The following is a 27494-nucleotide window of genomic DNA, read 5'->3' on the forward strand; positions in this document are numbered from 1 at the left end:
TGGCTACAATGATACGAGACAATAATATAGCTCTGGCCGGCATTATTCAACGTAATACCTTTTTAAAGAATCATAAATTAGCGAAACGTACTGTCAAAAGGACACGGCGAGTTATTAGTTCAGTGGCTAAGGTTATAGGAGTCACTGAGGTCGAATGAGTGTGTAAAGAAAAAACGTGACGCGTTCTGCTACGCCATGACGGACGAGTGGCATAAATTATTTGATTTTATATTGTACTCGTAGAATGTTAAACTACATTCGATGTAGTTACACTATGACGAGTGGGAAAGCTAATTAGCCATGTCCGTTGTCACACATGAGTCCCCATTGGGCTTGAAATCAGACGAGCAAACTCGTCGTACAGTTATGTGAGTAAGCCGTTAATCGTATAATCTAGTTTAATCTAAAACATTGACATTGCAGCAAGTTGAAAACTTTGTAGTCAAATATTTGAGAAGTTTTCATATAAACGTATATAGATACAACAATTAAAAGTATAAATAATAATTAAAAAGCAACAATAAAATATGAAATAAACACCAACTAAATGACAGATATGAGATAGATATATCAGCGACCAGCAAGCAGGCTCACTACAAAAACTTGCATTCGATTTATATCACAAATAAATCAATAATAATTTTCATTTACAATCAATTGCCAGGCATTAATGCCAGTATCAATTTAGCTCCTACTCGCTTCACACGTGGTCTATCATTATTTATGGCGGTAATATCATAATTGTATATTTTATATCACAGGTATATATTTTTACCGCGGAATCACGGATCAACTAAGACTTTTATGCTAATTACAAGTAATTTTATTTGTTTATCTTTGTAATCATTCATCGTTTAGTTTCTAAAAATGTTAATAATATTGCTTTATCACGAATCACGATATTCAATATCATGATACGTCAAATATCGTGCGTATTAAGTGTAATTTGAAATCAAATTGCACTGCTTTTACTTTTCAGTTTTTAATATTTGCATAAACAAATAAAGTTACTAGAATGCAAATCGAATGATTAACATGGTCGAATATTTAAAGGTAAATCGGGAAATCGTGCTCGAGTTTCGCTTTCAAATAAATTTAAGTAGGTTCGTATCTTATGGTTGTAAACGTGAACCCATTACCAATAGGTACGTACAATAATAAGTGGTACATTTTTTATTAGTTTGTACATTTGACCCGAAGTGAGAGAGCAGGGTTACCGTTGACAAGGTCACTACACAAAGGTGTTGACTGTCATTTGTCAAACTGCGCACAGATAATTACCTGTCAGCGTGGCAAGATGGCGAATTAATGGCCATAATTAAATGAGGTGACATTAAAGAGGCTGGTGCACTACTGGCTTTCTCTATGGATTTAAAAAGTTAATATTGATTATTGAAGTAATTATTTTTGTCGTAGAAAATGATTAACCACATATCCGATACTGGACTGTGTTCTATAATTATAACGGATTTAAGCTTGGAAAATTGCTGTTATAAGTTGTTTTAATTAGAAATTATGCCCAAGAACTTATAATGAACATTGATTATAACTAGTAAAAAGACCGACAACAAAGTCGTAATAAAAGCAATCAAAGTTTCACTTACGTATCTGAATTAATCGATGTTATAATATAATTATGACAGCTATAATTTTCGCCAAGTTCATTTGCTGAGTTATTCCAATCTATATTTATTAATCAATTATCTTATCTCTATATTATACGCTGACCTTTTTAACCGACTTCTAGAAATAAATAATCCTGCTCCAACCCACGCGAACTATTAACAAAAATATAAGCAAACTTGCTTTTGTGCGCTTAACTTTTGTATGTGAATAAAAATATGTCTTCTATTATTTTATAGAAGTTTCGAGAAATTATTTTGAGAAATTTACAAAATCTACATTGGTTGTAACTTCCGATGATAGGTAATTTCGGATGTGGAAACATGTTTGTATTGCGCATGCATAATACGAATTAAACATAAAAATATTACCACATGCATTTTTTTATTTATTTAAATTTTTGCAACTTTATTGTACAAAGGTGGGCTTAATGCCATGAGCATTCTTGCTAGCCAACTTTTAAGAGATGCATAATGCTCCTTAAATTACAGGGGGTGTAATTACAACTCCTAATAATTATCTTCAAGAGTAAAATTTACTGCGTTCTAAACGTTATCGCTTCACGTAAAAATATCATGAATCACAGTTCAGAATACCGCGAAGGAAAAGAGCGTGAACAGACAACCGAACAACTTTGATAGGCGTATAAATCATCTAATAACGACTGACTAGAACCTAAAAACTATCTAGGAAATGGAATTTAATCTGAATTTTAACAGTTTAATAAAGTTGACAATCAAAGCTTGCTTTTGCTCTTTTTTTCGGCAAATGCTAAACACCAGTTACTACTTTGTAGGTACTGAAGAAAGACACTATAAATAAAAATAAAATTTACGAATTCTATATTTTTGTTTAAGAACTTAAATTAGCCCTCTATAAAATTCACAAACCTACCCAGTAACTTTAACACCTTCGGCTTTAAAACTTATTCCTTTTAGTTACATAGAGTGTGAATAATCCTTAGCACCCGTAGGTGATACTACGAATGGATCAATTCCATCTGTATAACTAGCGATCAATCTTCCTTTAACAGATCACTCGCTAAGTTATCACTTGTACTTAAAGTTAAAGTACACTTTTACCTAATTAAGTTTCGCAGTATAAGTTGGTAATAAGTCTAATAAGTAATGGTTCGGTTTAGAGGCTACTTTACGTTTTATGCCCCACTTTACACTCCGAGTTTTAGTGCTCACTAGAATAATGGTACTTATATAAATTAAAGTTGTTTGCTAAATACGTTTTGTGTTTGTTTTCTTTTTGCTGGTTGGGTTAATTAGAATTGGGTTTTTTTTAATTTATTTTCTTTTGGTGTTCGTTTTGTTTTTAGGTATGTTATAAAAACTGACAGTGCTAATTTTTATAGTCTGCAAGCTAGCTATTCAAATTGATATTTACGCTAATCAATAATGTCTATGTCTAAAATCTAGAGGTATGATTCAGCTTAAAAAATATTTCTTCTCATTCGTATTACAGAAAAAAATCCAAACACCAACTGATCATTTTTCTTTTTAAGGTCATACAAACTTTTCTTTAATTGTTAAAATGTATATGTATAGTCTTGAATTCACTAGAGTCAACCCTATAGCTACCATTTGTACACCATCAGCGCTTCACTTTCACCGATATAAGCAGTATTTTACTAATGCGAGAGATCCTGGCGGTAGTCTACTATCAGCACTTTGTAGGCAGCTCCGTGATTATAGTGTGCGCGTGACAGCCCTACTACTGCTACTTGTCTCGTAGTACTTACTTGTATGCTAAAAACAATCAAAACACCAACTGATCATTTTTCTTTTTAAGGTCATACAAACTTTTGTTGAGGAAATTGTTAAAATTAATGTAATCTCAGAGTTGACTAGAGTCAACCCTAGAGCTACCATTTGTACCTACACCATCAGCGCTTCACTTTCTCCGATATAAGCAGTATTTTGCTAATGCGATAGATCCTGGCGGTAGTCTACTATCAGCACTTTGTAGGCAACTCCGTGATTATAGTGTACGCGTGACAGCCCTACTACTGCTACTTGTCTCGTAGGGCCGTAGTACTTACTTGTATGCTAACCAGAAGTCGCTGTAGAATACAAAACTATTTATAAATTAACATTTTGTTGATTTAAATTGCAGTATATTTTTAATTCTAAGATTTCAGATTTGTTAGCCCAATGTGAAAAATGGTATGATGTAGATTTCGTATGTGAAAAAAATGTTGCCAAAATCAAGGTAGGTACGTCATCGCAGGGATCCAGCAGAATACCAGCGTCAGGTATTGTACCTGACACATGCTGAGCTGGACTCCCATTCAGTGCAAACTATGACACACTGAACCGCGCCGTAATTTTTATTTTTATTTTTTTATTTTCTCCTTTTTCTTTGTATTGCTTCTACCGTACTGTAAATTGTATAGTGTACCCACTTATTTTTTATTCAATTTTTTTTGGTGTCTGTCAAATTTTTTGTGTCTGTTATTGTTTGTACTGAATAAATGTTTTATCTATCTATCTATCTATCTATCTAAAAATAAAGCCAAAAATACACTTATGTTTTCTACAAGGCGTGAAATACATGCGTGGTTATAATGCTAAACAGCGGCATTTTTTCAAGAAAGCCTCGCCGTAAATGTAAGGTCACATTACAGTTTGTACAGCCGAGCTGCTAAACTCATGTCTTAATTACCGATTCAGCTCAGGCAGTGTCAAAGCAACTGTCAACTGTATGAACAGTGCCCTTTCACCGGTCACACGTAACCCGAGCCTAAATATCCGTTAAGGTCACCACACGATCTGCGTTCCGTTTGTTAAACAGCGCACGCGCACAGCTTGGAATGTTACGTTTTCTCTCGTAAGCGTCGAGCATAACGCGCAAAGATAAATGGTGCTGATGTCGAATACAGAATTTTGCGGATTGACGCAGAAATTGCAGTAAAAACTGCGTCATTGTGTGTTAAAGAATTTCTCTTGTATCGAAGATTTTGTGACTTGTTTAGAAGGCTCGATGAATTAAGTGACAGGTTTGAAGACAAGTATTCTTACAAAATATATCTTTGATAATCTAACATATATTTTTATCGTCCGTCTCGCTCATCTGAAGGTGCGGCTACCGATGTCATTCATGTCATTTCGCATAAACAGAATCTGAAAGAGAATCATCCTTTATTCCATCGAATGGATCCTATATGCTGATTTCTTTATCAATTCTATACTCCGTGACATCTTTTCCCCATTCCAATGTTATGATGGTATCAGTTTAAGTGTGAATATTAACCAGTAAGTACCGAGTTTATGTTTCGCTAGAGTATATTATAATTATGCAGTAAAACATGCTAACAGGTAATAATTATAAAATCTATTGAACATGGGTTAAAGGTCTCAAACACCTTGACACTTATTATGAGTTTACTTACCTACTTTGCCTAGATATTATCTGTTTGTGTAGAATAAAATAATTATTGAGGAACTACTAAAATAATATGCTTGAAGGAGTCATGGTTGTGTCTGTGGAGGTAAAATATTTTTGTATTGCTTATAATTATTACTGTTGTTTTATTTTATTTTTTCACATTTACATTAACTCGGTCAAACTCCACAGCAGTCTCCGTATATATCACTATAAAATACACAGAAGTAACATCGAAATCGGTGTATCAGTTTCGAAGAACAACTTACAAACGCGTACACAAACATTTTACATACAACCATGAGAATACATGCGATCAAACAAGTTTTCTACACATAAATGTATAGATGTCAAAAATGCAATAAAATATATTTTATGTGTCCTGTACCTAATGGTTTCCGCTAAGCAAATTACGTATTAGACAAATTCATTAAAGATACAAGAGCAGAACATTACCAAACACTATTAGTAACGATGATTTTAATCGATTTAAGATAATCGATCATAAGAAATCACTGAACATCGATTAGAGATGTGTATGATTCTTATCTTATTATCTTAATTTCGGATTAGAGATCATATTTGTTTAATGATTTCACTACTGTAATGTCTGAATTGAAATTAATTCCACTTGAGTTGTAAGACAATTTTCATCTTGTTACATTACCTGAAAAGAATTACTTAATAGATATGGTGTCAATTTGCCTCGCCTTTTACATGCCATGCCTTTTACAGCAGATGTAAAGTGTGAAGCTCATGAAAGAATATTCGATCCTCATTGAATTGCCTGCTTGCAATCATCAGTTGCTATCACAGTGTAATCAAGAACAAGAACTGGTGCAACGCACTCCATGCCCCACGTCCGCATCCAGGTGACACGACTAGTCGCTTCGTTACCGAGCAATCGCGATTAAACGTCAATTAGACCCATTGTCGCACGATCCCCTCATAAATAACCTAACAGTCAATCCGCTGCAATCCGGTTCAATCTGGTTCAATCTAGTTGAGTTTGCTCGCGTTAACGACTTCGTATCCGACACCAGTGACACTCGGCGTCCTTTAGCGACGAACTGCTGTCTCATTTACTTGGTACTCGAAAAATAAATTGAACTGTGACTAAATTAAGCGCATTGTTTTAGGACGGAATGCGACAACCTTTATAGGAGTGGCCCGGTTGATGGATTGTCTGAAATGGCGGAATAGATTTTGTGCTGCGCTTGGTTCCACGGTCTTGTTATCGTTACGTTTAATGTTGTTGAATAATTAGGTAAATTGTTTTACTAGTTCATCATTGTTGTTCCAGTTTGAAAGGTAATCTATAAACAATTGACATATTTACTATCTTGTAATAACAGAAAAATAAGTTACGCCTACCGCTGAGAAATAAAATACAATACTTAACAATATTTTCTTTTTTTTTTAAATGTACACGAATCCATCGTATCAAAAATATCTATGAACATCAGCCTACATATTCCAACGGTACACATAAACCCATTATAAATTCCCAATAAAAACTAAACATTCAAAATATAAGATAAGATAATCGTTAGGCAAAATAAGAACATCGTAAACCTTATTGGCTATAAAATAAGCAAAAAGAAGAAACTAAATTATTGCACTGATCAAACTTCTAAATGTAAAAGTTTAAAGGTTATTTCTGTTGTTGAATTTAGCCTAAAACCTATAAATTCGCTATAAAACTTTTATAGCGAAAGAAATATTTGGTTCAGAGCCATTTATGTCATAAACTTAATAAATATTGCTGTAAACACCTTATGTTATGACACGGAGTGTAGACATAATGTAATAAAAAATAAAAATAAACATGTTGATCTCGCCTTTCTAAGACATGCGACCAATAATGTAACTGGCAAAAGCCTACTCCTTCGTTGAAAAGCGTGCACAATAGGGATGATGACGGAGTATGAAAATTAAAAATCTATTTAGTCCGTCAGTTAGGTAATGAAAAAATATTAGACACGTGTTTTTTTATTTTGTTGTATAAGAAAACAATACTTAGATAAAACTAATCAAAGTTTAGAAGTGGGAGCTAACCACGTAATTTCCAAGTATAAAAGTATTATATATTAATATATATAGTAAGCATATAAGTATAAAATCGTCTTTTACAATGAGGTAAAAAATACAAGCACATAAATTAAATCTGCTAGCTCAACTTCAAAACATTGTTTATACAAGCTCTTCAGCTTCATAACGCAAGTAGGTTTAGAAACATGCGTATGATTCATAATATCGATTCAAATAAAAGCCAATAAAAAAACTACTTAAAATACTATACGAAATGAAGACAGAGCGTAAGAGAAACTACGTCAGTTCAACGACCGTACGCAGTTTTGTGCAATGCGAGCAAAAGTTGCTTAGGTATTCTGGTCAGTTGCGCTTGCGTCGGTGACATGGCGACCTCGATCTGACCTGTGCTAGGTAAACGACCGACTATATAGAGCATTATCGCAATAAGGACATTCTTAACGTCGCTCGTTTAGATATTTGTCTCAGTTTTCAATTTTCTTGATGATCAGCCAAATTGAGTAATGACTGTACAGACGCTGGTGTTCTACAAATAGATTTAGATGTTGAATATTATGATATTGTGTATTATTTTCAGTTATAGCACAAAGTGTAGAATTGTGTCAGAAATTTGATAATTAGCTCTTCCTCAGAGATTTTGAAGTAACTCCCGCGCGGTGTCTCCTGCTGCTTACCTACTATTGAGCGTAGCGTATTAACTTATAGCCTTTCTCGATAAATGGACTATCTTACACAAAATTAAATATTAATCTAAAACAAATTGTGTCTCGCGTTCCGGCACACGAAGGATTAAATCGAAGCAGTAGTTTCGGAGACTAGCACACTTAAACAAACAAACTATTTAGCCTAATAATATTGGCATACATGAAACATGATTGCCCTATATTCAACAGTGTACAGTTACATTTTTCACCAAATGAATCAATCAGTTGAAGGTACGATAAGATGTTGTGTTTCTGTTGTCATTTGTTTACAAACTCTCAACATTTCGGTCTTGCAACTACATCATAGTGGCTGACTGTAGTTGGATGCGAACAACTGAAAATTGAGTCGATCACATATCTACTATGGGAGAAGATTATTTCTATTATTAGACAGAAAAGAACTGATGATCACTTAGGATTTAGGATATTGTAAACGTTACCTCACACTAAGATTTTCTTCTGTGCCGTGGGTGCGTTTACAAACATACAATTTTACATACACATGACATCCCAGACCCGAAACAACAATTTGTAGATTACACAAAGAGTTTTTCCGTGCGGGAATCAAGCCTCCTACAGACGGCTATGGCAAACGAGGTAGTAAAATGGCTAATACTAAGTGACCCTTAGTAATTAGGAAAGAGAAGTTATGTCAGTTTTAACACGTCCACTTTGTTTTCTAAGTGTGACGTCACATGATGGATTGACGCCATGAAGTCATAAACGTTGGTGGTAATCGGATTTTCTCTTCAAATGTTTTGATGAGATCAACTTTATGACGGGGACATAAAACGTAAAGATTTAACTTGATCACTTTATTATTTGAATCGTAAAATCAAACGGTTTGTGTATTATATTTTATCTACTTAAATGTCACAATAGAAATAAACGGTGTTCTGTTGACACAGCAAACTTAATTAACATCAAACCGGATACCTATTGGCAATCAAGACCAACTACTAAAAAAATATCAAATTGAAAAGAGAAAAGAAAATGCTGCATACTTTAAAAACTTCAATCAGTTCATCTATTTACCTACTGAAATCATGTATTCTGTGTCCATATCCACTCCTTCGGGGTAAAAGAAGCAAGTAAGTGCCTTAATATTAGCCTTAGTATTTCCCAGTAAACAAGAATACAAATCCCAACAATGACAATACAGCACGGTTTCTAGTTTTACAAAATCGCAACGTTTCAAACGATTACCTTTATAAAACGATGCATCCATTGCTGCCAGTCCTGCCGACATAACATAACAGCCTGGCCATGGAAACCCACGGTGCTAGCGATAAGCGGCAGAAACAAGTAAATAGAAATGTACTATCGACCAATTTCAATCATGACCCATTACAATGATAAATCATACGGAATCGTCAAAATAAGAGATATTTCTAAGGCCAGCAACACATTTGTGACTTCACTGGTTTTCTAAGTGTCTAAGGGTGGCACTGATTGCTTACCATCAGGTGATCCGCCTGCGCGTTTGCCCCTATTCCTTAAATAAGCTGATGCTAGGTCATATTGTAATTCAGTCGATGTTTGGTAGATGGTAGGACTTATTATTACTCAGTACTATGAATCGCTGTCGCTGCAGCCAGTTCTCGTGGCCGTACCATTACAGTCGCGGTCTGGAGACGGCGACATGAGCCATGTGTGTGTAATTACGAGCTATTACTGGCTGACAATAGAATTGGGCGGTTTCCAGCCAAGTCTCCATGAAATTGCATTTTTTTAAATACTTTCTACTAGGCTCACGACCGTTTGTCGAGTTCATTGAGGGCTGGTTATGTTTTAGATTGGCTTCTGTTTTCGTGACTGCTTTTGAAGCTGATGAGGGTATAAAATGTGTATTTTTCCCGGTTAAGTAATAAAAGGTAATATTGGTATTTAATGTCTAAAATTGTATAATTGCAATAAGGAAATATAAGGAAAAAAGAAGTAAATAATACCTAGAAATCACATATTTTTTAACAAATAAATATATTAAATTATCAACAATAACTACTTATCTTAAACAGATATCATTCATTTTATTCATCACAATAATTCTGTTCTAAATATACTGTATATTATAAACTATAATCGACGTTTTACGTCAAAACAATTATCCGCAACAACTGCTAAACTTTTAAGGAAAACGGTGACCTTTAATTAAAATCTCAATATCACTTGAAGCTATAATAAATTTTATCGAGCAAACCGAGCAATTTTAGAGTCAGCTGACTTAGACAACCGCTCTATATTTAGGCGATCAGAACATAGAAGGCTTATCGGTCAATCTAAACGTGTCTTATGCTGAACAAATTAAAATGAACGACAAATAGCTTGAGATAATTGGAGCACGCTTTTAAAATAACGTTATTATTTTCTTGTATCGTGATTTTGTTTAACGAATGGGAAATAGAGGTCAATAGGTATCTGTAGAATGAACGACTGCAATGTATTTATGCTTCGTAATGTTAATTTGTCTTACCTAGTTTGGGGAATAAGCCAAAATACTAATGAGCATGAGTTAATGAATGATCCAATAATGAATTAAAAGTCATAAAACCCTGTGATACAATGTGTAACCCGGAAATTGAACTTTGACCCTCGTGCTCAGTTACAACGGTTGTGAACGACGTAGCAATTATATCATTAACTGTCTTGTAGCAACTAACTACGTTCGATCATACATACCGTAGATACTATTTGTATTAAATAAATACGAGTAATTAATAAAAAAAAAATAGATAGTCATCTATTTGAACGGCAAATTGCATCTAAATCTATTCAGCACTTTATGCAATAAAATTAACAGATGTCAGTTTATACACCGTGTCATTAAACAATCATTGAAAGCAGTAATCATTAATGCATATTATTATTAATTTGTAAGTGGTATGACGTAACATTTGAGCAATGTACAGTAATGTTCATTCGTCCATATCTCATCCATTTTTGGACTGATTTCTTCGAGACCTTCGACAGACCGTGTTCCGCCAATCACAAGTCCATGCTACTTTCGCTTGTAATTTTTCTCGACCTCTATACATACGTCTTGCAGTCATAATACTCTTGTTTTGACCGCCGGTAACTTTCAAAAACAAACTGTATCAAGTCGGTTTCCAGTTTTCGTTGATATTTTAATACTTTATGTAACCTTTCATTATGTGTTCCAAGTCAGTCTGTTGCTTTAAGTTCCTTTTTTATGAGATTGATCTTGTCAACTGTCATTTGTTGATGACGTTGTATTGTTCTTAGGTATTTCGTAATTTAGATATTGATCTAATACTTACTGTGTCTAGACTAGATATTATTTTATCAGTAAATCTGCTATTATCAGTACATAACATTATGTATCTTATTTACGTCGACATTGAGTATTGGTCAATCTAAAAATTAAAATGTACGGAAATAAAAACTCATTTATATTTTCGCGTCTGAAAAATGCTTCTGAATTTATTGAATTTATAACATAAATATAAACTCCATAGATTTGCTTCTGAAAACATCATAGGAGTGGTGTTATGCTCTACTATGGTATATTCCCTTTTATCTAAAATCGACAAACAAAAACACCTTATCACATGATTGACACGCTTAAAATACCCAGTAAAGGCAAGCAGTGTTTCAATAAATACCTCAAAACTAGAGGTGTAATAAATGAAATAGAGCACGGCCCATTGATTCGTGTCATGCGATCGGTCCGCAGTCGTAGGTATGTCTCGGTTTATTTTTTACCGAGTTTCCATCAAACCAGTTCAAAGAGCACACGAAACTTGAGATCGTAAAAAGTATTTATATTTAACGAAGTCCGCTTTTGTTTGGTTCAGTACTTACAAAAAACGAAGTGAATTAATCGGGGATTTCAAAGAAATGTGGAGTTTTTTTTACGTGACGGTGATACTTTCTGAGTTGTGGAGTTGGTTGGGTTTATGCTCATAGGAGATTGTTTAATTAAGTTAAATTAGGTGAAAGAACATTAACGTAATAACAAAAAGCATTCACTCCGAATAGAGAAGGAAAAACTTTCAAATGTATCGAATTGTCTACAAACACAAATCAGCACAGTACGAGCAAAAACAAAAAAGAAACAAACATTTTCCGAATTCTAAACGACACAACATTTAAATAACTCACGTATACACATAAAAAACAAGAAACGATTTAAAATCGAATACTCGTTACTGGAATTGTGAATCGATTACACCCCGAATAACCCTAGCGCGTCAAAGCGCACATCAACGATTTGTTGCTCGTGACTTCGTGCACTTGTCGCGACCTCCACCTGTAGCCGCGACTAATCGCATAAAAATGTCTTTTCACTGCACAAAAACGCGATCCGATGGCACTTGTCAATGATGACGCAGCTCTTCGTGACGGGAGAACGTGACCCGCACCTGCCATGGGACACCAAAATATGACGCGAACGACAAAAACTGGCCAAAGGACAAAAACTCCCCAATTGTTACTGTGTCACGTTTTTGATTTTCTTCGTCAAAATATAGTAAAACATCAACAAGTGTCGACCTTGTGCTTTTTTTTGAGGTTAATGTCATTTAAAATGGGAGAGTTTTTAGTCATTACAATGCTCACGTAGTCACTGCCTAAGAACATTTAATTTGAGTTCATAGATGTTTACGTACAGAAACAAACTTCCTTCTTTCATTCTTGAAACCGCGAGTCTGAAGTTCTTTGAACCTTGAATGATTTCTATTACCTATATCCACCTCAAATAAACAGCTAATCTCAATCGTAATATTTGTTTGTAACAAAAAGCCTAAAACCTCAAATGTTGGTCCTGGATTGGTTGCGCAACCAGGAAGCGATCATCAGGTGCACCGTAGCAAGAGTTCCCAGCGCTCGGTCACGTCGTGTGGTCGCCGTGCGGTCGTTGGGCCGGACCACCGTCCTGACCTGGCGACCGGCCGGCCGGAACGACTCGTAAAAAACCTATCATGTTACCACTCAACAGACATTTTGCTCTTATTTCGAGATAGTTCATCAAGTCCAACTTAACTTTTTTTTTCTTTTTCTCAATCGAACGCTACGGTTCAACAAAAAATTGCGTTAGAATTCTTAAAATCTTGTTTGATGTTGTTTAGTGAGTAGTTGTGGTCAGAAAAACAGGGAGGCTGGAAATTGACGAAATACTTCCTAAGCATTAGAGAAAAAAGTTACATAATAATCGGTTTTTGCGTTGAGAAAAACATAATACCTAATTTCCTAAATCGATGAACGGGATTTTTTGGGAACCGAACGTCACGTAACGCGTTAATTTCACTCATCTTTACAAAAAATATTTATTGCTGCCTTTTATAGATAACACTTTAACAATCGTTCTTAAGAAGTAAAGGAAAACTCTTTGGTATTAAAACCACGTGCTGTGAGCTTAGTTCATGGAATACGTTATTTACAATATCAATTTGTAACATACATTGTTTACTGCAAAGATCAATACTAATGTATCCGTGCATATTTCAATGTAGTTTAGTTTAGTTTTCATTAAAGAGCCAGGTTCCTGTGACAATATATTTCGTTGGACATTCCAGTAAGGTCATTCAGTCACACTAGTCACAGTGCAGTCGTCTAAGGTTATGCGGATGCCGTGGCGGCGCGTGCGCAGACTGCGCAAACGACGCCCGAGGTCGCGTCCAGGAATGTTTTACTTTACATTACTTATCGGCCACGAATCAATGTGGAAGGAGCTGTTTTTCTTTTTTGTCAAATCGTCTGATTTTTACAATGTTTTTGTAAATGTTTTTTGAAAACATTGTGTAACACATAACTCTATTTATTCTTTCACGAAGTAGATACTCTTAAGGCCATTTTTCACCAAATCCTCTTACTTACGGTGTAGGTACATCATCTTTGTGATTATAGTACTCTTTTCTGAATAAACGGAATAGAGACACCTTTAGCCCTTATCAGTCCATAAGACATGAAACTTAACCCCAACAATTATGATTGTTAATTCTTGCAACAATGTTACCATTCTCTCAAAAAACTCCCACTTCACTGGACAACTTTATTTTTATTTTTTGTAATAAATAAAATATCAAATGTCACCACAACAAGTGCGTTTCGCGGTGCAGTAGCGAAAACGCGATATTATTAAAGTTATGTCTTTACTTGAGGCTTTAAGTTGCGGTGCAACTCGACACCTCGCGGTTTGAACCCGGGACATACGACCGCTGTTATATGCGTGTAATAATTATATGTAGATAGTGGTATGGTATATGTGTTGTGTACATAGGAATGTGGTGAAGATGATATTTTTAATGTTCTGCAATATCATTAGATACTGTGATGATGTTCTGATTCGAGCTTCCTAGTGTTGAAATAGATTTAAACATTATTTTATGCATACCTTTTAGTGCATTTCCGTGCAAACATGACAAATGTCCTTCCTTCTTTCTGTTATTACTAGATTTGCTCATTGTGCTTTGAAAAAGAAAATAAAGACATACTATCATAAAATAGTGTAGAAATCTATGATAAGTACCTATAATAAAAATATAACCAATACCACTAGGATACTTTGCAAAGCTGTATATTTAAGTTTCTACTTTAAAGAACACAGACGAAGTACTACTGCTTACATCTTACACGCACGGAGGTATAATCTGACACTTGTTGGTTTGAACCTAACACATGCAACTGTCATACACGTATATAATATGTATGCTTATCCCATATATCTTGAATTTTATTGAACACTGTAAAGTATAAGCAATTATTTAAACTGTCATATAATAAACATTATCAGTTTAAATGTTTAAATGGTGTTGTAGCGACATCTGTCGTCACATGATGAAAATAGTTCGAACCATAAATCTTCACCTGTAGGTACATATATTGTTAGCGAATAGGGAACCGGAGACTGAATGTCAAATATATCAATGGACACAATGTTCCTTTCTTCAGAAAACAGTTGCAGAAGGAACTGTAAGTTTCATACATATTCTCATAACTTTTGGACTTTACAAAATACTATATACCTGCGTTCTATGAAATTTTAAGTTAAATAAAGTTTTTTTGGACTGCCTCGTTTGTCGAGTGGTCGACTGCCGGACAAGAGGTCTCGGGTTCGATTCCCGGGTCGGGCAATGTATTACTGGGCTTTTTTGGTTTTTTGAAAAATTCTCAGTGGTTGCTCAGAGTCTGGAATTGAGCCCAGTAAGTATGTGGCAATAGGCCATATTACATGCGACTTATAACACAAATGGTGAAAAGTGGGTGTACATTGAATAGCGGCATTACGTGCCGTAATGTGCACCTCTGCCTACCCCTTCGGGGATAAAAGGCGTGACGTTGTGTGTGTGTGATAAAGTTGTTTTATGGAATAATGGAATCGGAAATTGGGAAAATTGGGGAGGGCTGCAATTGGGCCTTTGGTAACCTCACTCACACAACGAAACGAAACACAAGCGTTTGTTTTACGTCGGTTTTTTGTAAGGCCGTGTAATCACTCCGGTCGAGCTGGTCCGTACGTGCCGATTTTCAGGACAGTTTAAGTAAATGAAATTCAAAAGACAAAACAAAGCAAATCGAATCATCATCAGCAAAAACACGTTCACTATTTTTTTAAATAACTTTCCCGCAGGTGATTTAAAACAGGACTATGCATTGGACAAAGACCGGGCAGCAGCGCTCTCTGATAAACCTGAACCTTTTTAGGTGCGATCCCCAATAACATTGGAGATGATAGCCAGAGGCCTTTAAGTCTTTGACTGCCAATAGAAAACTGTTGAAAGCAAATCCTCCGCTAACGTCGGTCACCGGTGACCGCCACGGCGTTCAATGTGTTAAGTACAGGTTGTTGATATTGAGAGTAATACATTAGATAGTAAAACAAGCCTTCTGTTTACCATAAGACTAAACGTTTAGAAATAATACAAGAGGATGGAACATTATGCGGACGCGGCCCACATCCGAACTGAGACATCATTGTTTGAGCACGACTTAAGGGGACGTTTCTATGCAAAGGAATTATTATGTAGTTATTAACTCTTATAAAAATATTTTTAGTATTCATTCGTTTTATATATCTTTAACATAAATAGTAATAAAATGATTAGGCAGATTTTCACCCACTTTTTTATAAATTTTAAATTATTTTATAGCTTAGTGTCGTATCTAGGACTTATCATAAGTATTAGTATAACTATATTATGCTCACTTTTGACTATCCCTTGAAAGATAATACGAGATCTTAATCACATTGGTCGTACTAAAATGAATTGCACGCAAGCCAGTCACAGTAACAATCACCAGTTTAAATAAACATTGAACGAAACCCAATATTGTTTATTGTGCCCTAACAAAATAAATACTTAAGAAAACTAAAGTAAATAATCTGTATGTCAATATCAGCAATAAGTTGCAATATCTGTGTACAATATTATGTAACTGAACTAATTTTAACACAATGTTGCTGGCCACTTTATTGCACCTACATATTATTGTAAAAAATATATATAGCCCTTCCAGAAACACCAAAAAAAGACCTAGAATTTACTGGATAACCACAGAAGTTACTACTTACATTACTATACTTATAAATAAGTGACAAATTGTATGTCTGTATTTAAAGATAAAATGTACTTAGTTTTGCCAACGTCTTTCCCGACGTTGTTAGTTTATTTACATTACAGTCACGCAAAAACTATTCGGTTTAGACGTTAATTTAAATCAGGTGTCCAGTTAATATGTACATTAGTAACTAAACAATAGGTTTTACTGTACCTACGGCAAGTATGAATTAGCTGCTAGAACTACTTTGGTATTTCTCGTTCATCTATTTTGCAGTGATGAGTTTAAATGTCAAATGGTCATGGAAAAGTTGGTGGGTAGCGTTTAAAGAACTGGAAAATGAGTGATAACAAAATTCAATTTGATTTGTGATTGTAAAAATCAAAGAAGTAAAAGAACATGTAGGATCAACAGCTAAACACTTTCATCGAGGTAGCCTCTACAGCCAACAAACTGTTCAACAGTTTAGTGATTTTTGTTGTAAAAGTATGTTTTTTTTGTGAATAAAAAAAGAGGGATGATCAGTCTGAACAATAATTTTAATCTCTATTTAAAAGATATGTTTAAGGAAATGTTTTAAGATAATTCATAAATACAATTTCTTAACGAAAACAAAAACTATACAAACCAAAATAAGAACCGATTACAATTATCATGAAACCAAAAAACATTTTTATTTAATTTCAACGGCCAATAAGACGAGCCCTTAACATTGAATATTTAATACATGCTAGTGAGGTGACACGCGTGTCACTCCCGCGCTCAGCGTGTCAATGAGCAGCTAGTGTTGTCACTTCCGGGACGATGCGTGACCGGCCCTGATGGTAATAAGCAACGATCATCGACGTACGGCCTATTAATGTCTTGTAAGTATTTATGGAAACGACTGTACTTTTAATAAGTGGGGATGTTTTAAATAAATAGGAATTAATGCTTTACATATTGGAATTAAATTATGTTTCATGTTTAAAATCTTATTTAAAATAAACGATTTATGTTATACGAAGAATGAGCAACAATATACTCAATATTTTTATGATCCCCAAACCACATGGGATGTGTGGCAGTTTTAGTTAATACGCTTAAAGGAGGAATTTTATCTGCAGTTGAGCGGTTACCTCTTACCTCTCAACTGGTGATAAAAAGACAATGCCAGACATGGATACATAGGTAGCTACGTCTTTGTTAAGTCGTAACTCGAAAACCGCTGAATGTATTTAAATGGAACTCAACACGCGGATAGACCAAGGCCGGGATCGCAATATTTTTTTATTCCAGTGACAGTGCATAATATTCTTTATGTAGTACCTTTGAGTGTCGGGGAAGTTTTTTCTATCAATTACCGCTAACCACGACTTTCCTTGAAAGCCCAGTGACGTATACGTATAAAACGTTACCATGCAACGTCAAACGTTTGCAGTGAATCATTTCGATATTATTTTCCCTTAAAAGGAATAGTAATGATAATTTTAATTACGAAGAAATATTGAATAGTCAGTATTTTGTCTGAAGAGTGATATTTTATGGATTAGATCGACAAACGAGTAGACGGATCACCTGATGATGACACCCGCAACATTAGAAGAGTTATAAATAAGTGCTTTGATAGCCTTTTGGGGGATTTACGATTATAAGGGAGGATTGGACTCCTGGTAACCTCACTAACACTGCAAAACACTACTACGCAACCGTTGTTGCATGTTGGTTTCCTGTGAAGCTGTAGTATCTCTACGGTCGAGCTGGGCCTTCGTCTTAAAATATGGTGCACTTACAAACGTAGGAAAATGTGATATGAAAGAGAAGGGAATTGAAGTGATTGAGTGATATGAATTAATGATATGAATATTGTAAGAAAGCGAAAATGGAAAACATATAACATTGACCCCAAATATCGCGAGCTAAAGGCAGAAAGGTGATAAATATGTACGTACAAACTGTGGGTTGGTATTATTACATTAATACATTTTTAATGGAAATTCCGATTACATAAACGTAGGAAATTTTAATAAGTAGGTATCCTAACATTTAATTCTATATTTTAGTTAATTAAATATGTATATTATAATCAGCATCGTTTCCTATAGAGAATGGGAAGGAAAATTATTATATACATACTGACTGTAATTGGTAGCTAAATAAATGCAATTGAAAAATATATGTAAAGTAACGGATCGGGTTTGTTTTGGACAAAATTAAAATGTTCTTTAATATTTATTCTTTAGACACTATAATGTCAGTATTCTTAAAAAAAAAACATGGAAGCCTTGTACCTACAAGACTCTCACTCAGCTTCGTACGTAGTAAACAAAACTTTTGACGTTCTGAAAGTAATTCATCATACATTTATCTTGTATACAAAAAATACTCGACATTTTAACTTACATTTTGACACTCGAGTCTTACTAATTAACAGGTAATGATACCTCCACACAATGCTCCACACTGGTCGTAATTCGGTTCCATTCAAAAAAAAATCTTTTGAATTAAACATCGATTGGGGTTTTAATGATAGGGAGCTCAATTCGGTTCCCATACGTTATTATGAGTCGATTACCAATAATAATAACTGTATTAGATGTTCAAGTCAAAATAGCTTCCGAAAAAGCCTACTTAAGATGTCTGATTTCATGGTTGCCATAGTGGCTGGGTTTTATGTACAGAATGTAAATAATCTGCAAGAAAGTTTCGGATGTGTTTATTATTTTAGCTTTGCCTATATTTTCTCTAACATATCCACAACGGAAGGTAGAGTTATTGAAGGAAGTCGCCCAAAGGATAATAATTCTGATCTCAACATCCCTTTTCATCAACTTTAAGTAATCAGACACAATTCTGATTAAGTAATCTATTGCAAAAACTCTCATTACTGTGAGAGGACTCGACCAGTATACTAAACTAACAGGATTATTTCTAATTAATTAAATTAAAATAGTATAACATTACAGGATGACAAGCTATCCTGTAAACAACCGATCAGCTCTATCGCATCACCTGTTAATAATATAATTATAACAGTTCTCACGCCGAGCCACTGCAGTAGCCCACCAATTACAGCCAATTACAATTGTAATCGATAGATGACGTAAAAGAAATACCTACATAATATACCGAGGAAAATATATAAGTAGTCATATTATAATACATATAAGATATATTAATTCCACGTAATTGCTGCGGTGTTACGTAGTTCTAAAGCGTTTTCATACTGTTCTCTTTAGAAGGATAAAGATGGTGTACTTGGAACCTATTTGTTATGAAAAAGCCTTTGTTTAATTCTATGAAAGTTGTATTTAATATGTGTAGTTGTTTGTTATTTGTTTATAGTAACTGCTATAATAATATAGCATAACTGGCTCCTATCTTAGTAAATTGCTTCACAAAAAAGATGTTTAAAAGTACTAACTTCACTCCTGTTAATAATATTACGTAAGATTAAACATGTTATAACGTACTTTTATATGTTTTAACGGTAAATCATAAATATCATTAACAATTTTCATAAACACTAAGTCATGGTAAACATGCTCCCGTTTAGCCGCAAAAACAACGTTAAATAATACATTATCCTAGTAATAATCGCGCTGCCGTAGCAATACAAGTTTGAGTCATAATCATGCAACATTGTATAGAAATTAGAATTTGTAATTTATTCATTTCTTTCTTGTATCAGAAACCTATAAATGTTTCACAAGATACGCTAAATTTGCAAAAATAAAAAAAACTTAAGATGCTACGAAAAATTCGCTACGCCAACTCTGCTACGACGACTACGCCGCGTAGTCTAAGCTACGTAGACTACGCTTCACCTTGTGGTTATTTACAATACTTAAGAAATATTAGAGAAAAGTAAATAAGTCTGAATAAATAAATAGTGTATGTATAAGGACGTGAACTTTTAAAACATTATTATTCAAACAAAATAAATATAATAATAATTCGATTATTTTCAAAGATAACGTACACTACTGTCTAAACAAATAATTAATCACACGTTTTTTTAACTATCGTATTTCGTAATATACGAGATTTTATTATATTACATAACATTTGTTATAAGCAAAGATAAATAAACCGATGAATTCTTTAGCAAAACAACTGCCATATAAGGATGCACCAAGGATAAATGGCAAATAAATAGATCAAATAAAAAAATCACTCGTTTCTGAAGGTTAATTGATAAATTAACACGTTTATTGCTCCATAAAAACCACTGAAAGTCCATTAAAACCCTATCCTTGTCACAGTGTTGTGACCCAACGTACTTACTGCTTATTAATTAAAACTATTAATGTCACATAAATATGACATTAGATTTATTTGAATGAAATATGGACGTAATTACTTGCCATATCGTGGTATAAATTGTACAGGATTACATGTTAATCATATTCACTCGAGTGTGAATTAAGATGAGTTACCGCAACTATGTATCTTACATACCTCCGTAGTACACAAACGTAAATATGTAACTTGGACCGAATTCACTAACAAACAACCCATATGTCAAAAACATACCTTTTATGTATTTCCAAATGTATTCTTCGGTCGAAATATTCCTCAGTTTGGATAACGAAACGTCCAAAGTCACTGTAAACACTTTCTATCACTGTCCACTTAACGAAAATTCTGTCATTCAATAAGAGCAAAAAGAACAAAAATTGGCTAAACAATGGTTTCACCAGGACATAGGCACAATGTTATCGCCAGTCAAATGTCAGCGCGCACTTATCAGCACAGTCAATTAGCATTCAGTGCGCACACGTGGGTCCGGGCCGCGGATTGTCCGCAGCGAGTCGATGCGACCAAAGCGCGCCAAACAGACCGGCCAACTGAAACACTACGCGCACTCACCCACACACGCGCGCCGCTCAACAGGTGAAAACGCAACAGTGTGCTACAAATGATCTCGCACGCGACCCTATGTGGAGGTTAGTCAGGTGAACCGCGCCACATGTGTGCGTGCACCATTTTGTTCGTGTTGTTCAGATTTATTACCGCGAGTGCGCCTGTGTGCACCGCTCTACAGGTGATACTCTTTTGTGTTTATCAGTAATCACACTTGGTCACATGTCATGTGCGTATGTATGCTCCTACCTGTTGTGCCCCCGCAACTTATTGCTTTTGCTCTTTTAGGGATGTTCACAAAATGTATTGCCTTTAAAAACGTCCATCTTCGCCATTGTTTTGACAGAGCGGAGGTACAGTCATTCGTTTTATTATTAACCAAATCTGACCTTTACAGGTTAATTATGTTATTTCGTACTCACACAGATGTAACAGTCATTACATGTTTACACAGTACAGTGCTGATGATCAAGCGCGTGGCGAATTTTCCAACAATTTTCCGACGATTTAATTCGTTAGCGTTATAATGTGAACCTGTGTGGGTGAATCGTGCCTCCTGCACTTAGTGAACTTTGTACATCGTAAGGTCACGGATGTTTAGCACCAATACAATAGGTATTAACATCTCATGTCACCTTGACGTAAGCGCAAAGACACTGTTGTTACGCGAGCCAAAGGAACGTAACACTCAGTAACAATTAAGCCTTTTTGAACCCTACTGCTTAAGATTTAGTTATCTTAATTATGTAAGCATTACATGACTTATAAAACGTTTTAAGTAAAAACGTCTATTTAGGGCAAAACGTTTGAATTACATTCCTATTTCAAACAACTCTAGCTCGTATTGATGAAGAATCTAAGCATATTTTTCCCAACTAAACATGAAAAAGTTAAGTCATTTTTTCCGTGAAACATTTAGATCGTGACTGGTCTATTTGTATTGTAATTTGCACCTAATCAGATGTAAAACTAGATTGATTATCGTAGTGCTGGATACTTAGAGTGGATTGTTGTTCTTTTGTTATTTTGTGTGACAATTCGAGTATTGTAGACAGGTTCATTACTATTGTTTGAGCAGCGATTCATTTTATTACGCCTACTTGTGACATTTTTTGTCCGTCCGGTTGCTTTTTATGTATTGATTTGAATTAAAGGTTACGCGTGAGTAGTTGACATTCGTTTTAGGTGGGTTTTACCCTGGGATCCGTTTGGTTAGGTTTCTTGATCATGAGTGGTCAGTTAGGTCAATCGAACAAACATGAGGAAAATTTCGGTGGATTTTGTTTATCTACTTGTGATTGCAATTTAGGATGTTATTCAAAATGCATAACATCGTAACGGCTTTTTTAACCTTTAGTGTCGACAGACGTTTATTTTGCTAGCTATTAGTTACGTTGTACCAGCCGTCGCTCATGGACACCAGAAACACCAGAGGCGTCTTTTGGGGATTAGGAATTTAAGAGTTGTTGGGGAATCGGGGATTGGAAAAATTGGGGAGAGTGGTAATTAGGCCTGTCATGAGGTTAGGTTAAGTGAGGTCAGTCACACAACAAAATACAAGATACGTTGTTTCATGTCAATTTTCGGTAAGGCCGTGGTATCACTCCAGTTGTACCGACCCATTCGTGCCGAAGCATGGCTCTCCCACACTTAGCACGAAGTCTGGAAGTCTGCCCACTATGTGGCAATAGACTCACCCCCTATTACATGGGACTTATAACACAAATAGTGAAAAGTGAGTGTACATTGTACAGTGGCATTAAGTGCCATAATGTGCAGGTGCACTTCTGCCTACCTCTTTGGGGATAAAAGGCGTGACGTTAATATATGGAGATATCAAGAAACCTTGCTTAACGAACGCGAACAATTAGACAGATAATTAATCTACCAAAAAGCCTGTTTTGAAGACTGACTGAGAAATAAAGATTATTCTTATATTTCTCCCGAAATAGATTCTGACGACATCGTGTTTATACCTAATCTAATACTTCACTTTCATAGAAAATAAATAATATCTTGTATTATATCAGTTTGATTTTAATTTAATCACAGCACATGCCTTAAGTTTACGTTTGTAATTGGACTAGTAATCGCGAAAATAATCAGATATCAGACCATATTCAGTTCACTGAGTAAGTTCTGTCTCAAATACTGGCAGTGTGGTCTGTTCACTATCAAATTTAATTGAAATAAATACTTATTACAAAAGTATTATAATTATCCATCTATTACATTTTCTGTTTTATTTAAGTTAAATTTTATTTTATTACTTTAATTATTTTTATTGAAATTTACCTATTTATTTGTTTGTAACGTAAGCTTCACTAATATAAGTAGAACATTTCTTAATCTTCAATACCTTTTTCTATATTAGCATAGAGAATACTAGTGTACACTCTCTCTAAACTTCTACGTGTAAGTACAAAACACGGAGACGAAAATACAGTAATTTCGTTCCCAGTTCCATGTGACTACTAACTCACTTAACTAAACCACAAGTTAACCAACAAGTTTAACTAAACATTAACTATTACGCGTATTATAAAACAAACGCAGAATTCTCGCAGACAAGCTACACTGCTCTTAATAAGGCTGTTTCATAAGCAAACGCAGCGAATATTTACACGCATTTCAATTAACTAGCAACTTTAAACAACAACAAACCACTGAAAATGTTAAGTACAGAAGGTTTGGTTTGTACTTAAATTACTCGTAGAAGAAACATACTAACTATAGTAGTATCAATGGGACAATGAATGCGTATTTTTTACTAAGTAATCCTATTTTCATGCGGTTTTCTAATTTTTTCTGTATTGTCTTCTCTTTACTTTTTTGATATACATTCTTACTTTAATATTTAGACCTCTTAACCCTGAGTCTTCTGTTATTTTTCTGCAGCACATAGAACTGCGTGTGTACAGGATCAGTGGCAGAGCTACGATCGTGTAGGAATATAAAGTGGGAAGTCAATAAGTTTCATAGTAAAGTGTTACGAGACTAAACACAAATTATGACTCCTGTAACTTATTTAGAAAGGAGGTTGCTATGGTTACCGTCCTTTCACGCAGTACCTCTATATACATCCACTTTTTTCTTAATTTTTGAACTACATTCAAACTTGTCTTTCTTGTTCTTCTACAGATTGCCAGGGACAACCATTGTTTCTGTTATAACCATGTTTTAAACCAATTTGCGGGTGTCTCATTACGAAATGTACAGTTATTGGAAAGTACTTTTCTGAAATCATCACTTAAGCTCGCAAGAAATCATTTAAAGAACTTTTGCTAGTTAAAAATGACCCATAATCTGTATCAATGTATTCATCTATATATTAATACGTGATGCAAAAACTTTGGACCGCTTTTTACGAAAATTGCGCGGACGTAGGAGCATAAAATTTGGTACACTTATAGTTTATGTGTAGGATGAGTGCAATACGCTAATATTTTTCAAAAATAATGCTTATAAAGTACATTAAATCAATAAATAAAACATTACACACATGCATAGTATCATACTTGACAAAACGTCAAAACCGACAGACATTGCGATGATATTCTCACGTTCTTATATGAATAGAGTTTTATAAAAGAGTTTATTTGTGTTTGAGTTAAATAAAAATTATCCTTGAACGTATGTTAAGTGGTATTGTAAATTAAATCGTATATGGTTGAATTTCGACCACTAGGCGACCACTAGTATCAATAATTACATTATATTCCTATATCCTAAGACTTTGTATAAAGATCCCACACACTTTAGATTCCCACACAAAATTTAACCAGGAACTAAATGAGCAGCTTGTGTATACGCGCATACGACGAAAGCAGACTACATTATCTGGAGCCAAACTACGTGTACAAATACATACAAACATTAGTAGCCCTAAGCGGTACAAGCTGTGTGCGATAGCATTCTTGTTTTAATTTATTCGGAGTGGCAATTAAGGCTGTGTTCCCATAGTACAATAGCTGGTCAGATGCGACAATTGTGTGCAAACCGGGCTATCGGCATCGGGTCGCCTGCGTTCTCGATACACAGCCTGTTTTGGGGGAGATTAAAACGTGTGTACATTGGTAGATGCGTAAGTGTAGCCTCGGCTTAGCGATACACTGGAGTAAAACTGGTTTACAATGTTTTCAGTGAACCGATTCGAGGTTTATTGTTTATTTATTGTGGTTTTATTCGCTGTTTGTCTTTAACGAAGTAAATGGAGCGGTAGATACTGTTGCTTCTTATAATTTCATTAGTTAATGTTACGCTTCATTTATCAATATAAGCTGAACAATTAATCTTATTGCCAAATTTTCATTCCGTAGATTCAGCTCAACTTCTAAACTGAAAAGGAAAAAAAACTTTCCCAAAACTAATCGTAAACCGACCAAGTTTGCAGCCGGCAGACAACTGCACTGTCAAAGAGTCAGCCATCAATATAACACCTCATCATCAAACAAACAGTCCAAACACAATTTACTGTACGGTACCCTCGACCTCACTATCTCTGAGACCAGTTCTAGTATGACACAGCATGTTTCTACGCACAACCTGACCTTCCCAAGCCCTCGGGAAATCAGGATCTGCAGCATAATGCTATCTCTAATACAGATGGATGGAACTCCTCAATGACCTGGAGATTTACCAGTGTGTTTTGTATTTGTAGTCGTTTCATATCAATCAAAGTATATGAAACTGACTTGAGCTTCTGAAATATTGTGGTGTGGATCCGCGTAAAATAACTCAAATTTATTTTACGCGGATCCACGCGGTACCCCATGTGTTGTCTTATATACGGCATCCGAAAGGTCAGATACAAAATAAGTAGTGTATTCAAAACTCAATTATACCATAATCAAGAAATATATCAAAACCATAGAAAATGTGAGTCGACATCATAGAATCTTAAGTAGTACGGCACAAACTAGGTAGTACGAGTAGCTACAGCTTAGCAAAAGATTGCTTTATCTTACTGCTAGTAAATCAAAGTACAGGAAGCGGGTGGACGATGAAAAATGCTCTGGCAGCTCCTCCGAAGGTAAGCGTGATGATACGTGTGGATCGCGCCCGACGATTTATTACTTGCCGGCCGATAACCGGTCGTAGGGTGTACTTAGCTAAATACTAAGTGAGATTTTCATAGCATTTACAGGAAGAATTGCTACGGTTAGGTATACAAGTACCGACAATTCGTTTGCCTGCTCCATTAATTTAGTAGGTACACTAAACGCTTTTAATTTTAAAAACTATTAATACCCAACGTATATTAAACAAGCACATGCATGTAAGTACTGATAAGTTAGAGGAAATTAAACACAATTTATATTTAAAGGAAAAAATCAGCAAAACACAATCTGAACTTCTTTAGTCGCGTTCAACAGTTTAATTAATTGTAGACAGAACAAAAAGTATTTAAAACCAATTAACAATACACAAACGCAATTATAACAAAAACAAGGCAAACAAAACAATACGCTTCTAAATTAGCATAATCGCGATCATAAAACAATGTCACCAGAGAATTATTCCAATAAATGTGACAAAATATCACTTCAGAATAAATCTACCTGCAATAAATTTATAGGCCCAGGCTAGAATTTAAATCCTGTGTTTGTAGACCACAAAACATGGGGCAGGGTCGTTTACATTACAAACAAAACGACACAACGACCACATTGATATTCAAAGTAAAACAATGCAAAATATTCGAATTATGAAAGCTATAGAGCTGATTATAGCGTGTGTACTTCGTTAGAACGGTCGGAGAGCGAAGGTCGTTGAAGGTTGGCGCGCTTTTCCGCGATCAACGGCACTAGATTAAACAAGATGGCGGGAGCGGCGCGTGCGCAGTGGCCGCAGTAACTTAGCTGGAGCGATAAAATGTTGCCCACACTAATTTATTTGTTACGCCGTAAAATTGGTTACTAAAATATCTATTCAGTTCGTAGATTGTTTGGCATTCTTTAATAAATACTTTGTGCAATTCTTAACTAAGATTAAGTACAAGGTTTTCAACCGTAGTAAGGCTCGAGTGTCCAGTTTTTGCTAATTATTGTTAGGTATTTAGATAAATACCGAAGTCAAAATAAAGTAATTAAATAATAGTTAACAGTTAATACACATGCTATTTATAACACAAAAGTCGCTAGAATTTCAACTATTTATAGTTTCGGTATCTGACTATCAAGTACTACCTTTCGGCTTATAGACGAAATATTTACCCAATAAATATGGCACAAGCGTAAATAGAGTAAAAACATAAAAATGACACATTAAAATGCATAACAACAAATATGCATTTCTAATATTTCAGTTAGGTATCTCGTTCCCCTATTTAAGAACTACTAGCGTCATCTTAGTGGCCCT

At 34.8% G+C, this 27494-nt stretch overlaps 1 protein-coding gene across 5 annotated transcripts in view; it reads right to left on the reverse strand.

Moving 5' to 3' along the window:
* The window catches only part of LOC118269123 (uncharacterized), a 258041-nt gene that overhangs the window by 161817 nt on the left and 68730 nt on the right, over positions 1-27494 (reverse strand). Inside the window, exon 1 of one of the 5 annotated variants that reach the window (XM_050702038.1) lies at positions 20805-21152. The exons of the other annotated variants lie outside the window; for them this stretch is intronic. The gene's annotated coding sequence lies outside the window, so the exon portion shown is untranslated. Of the gene's footprint in view, positions 1-20804; positions 21153-27494 lie in introns of those variants that run through there. 5 annotated transcript variants of the gene reach the window in all.

Source organism: Spodoptera frugiperda, chromosome 2 (assembly GCF_023101765.2).
Source record: "Spodoptera frugiperda isolate SF20-4 chromosome 2, AGI-APGP_CSIRO_Sfru_2.0, whole genome shotgun sequence".
Lineage (NCBI taxonomy): Eukaryota > Metazoa > Arthropoda > Insecta > Lepidoptera > Noctuidae > Spodoptera > Spodoptera frugiperda.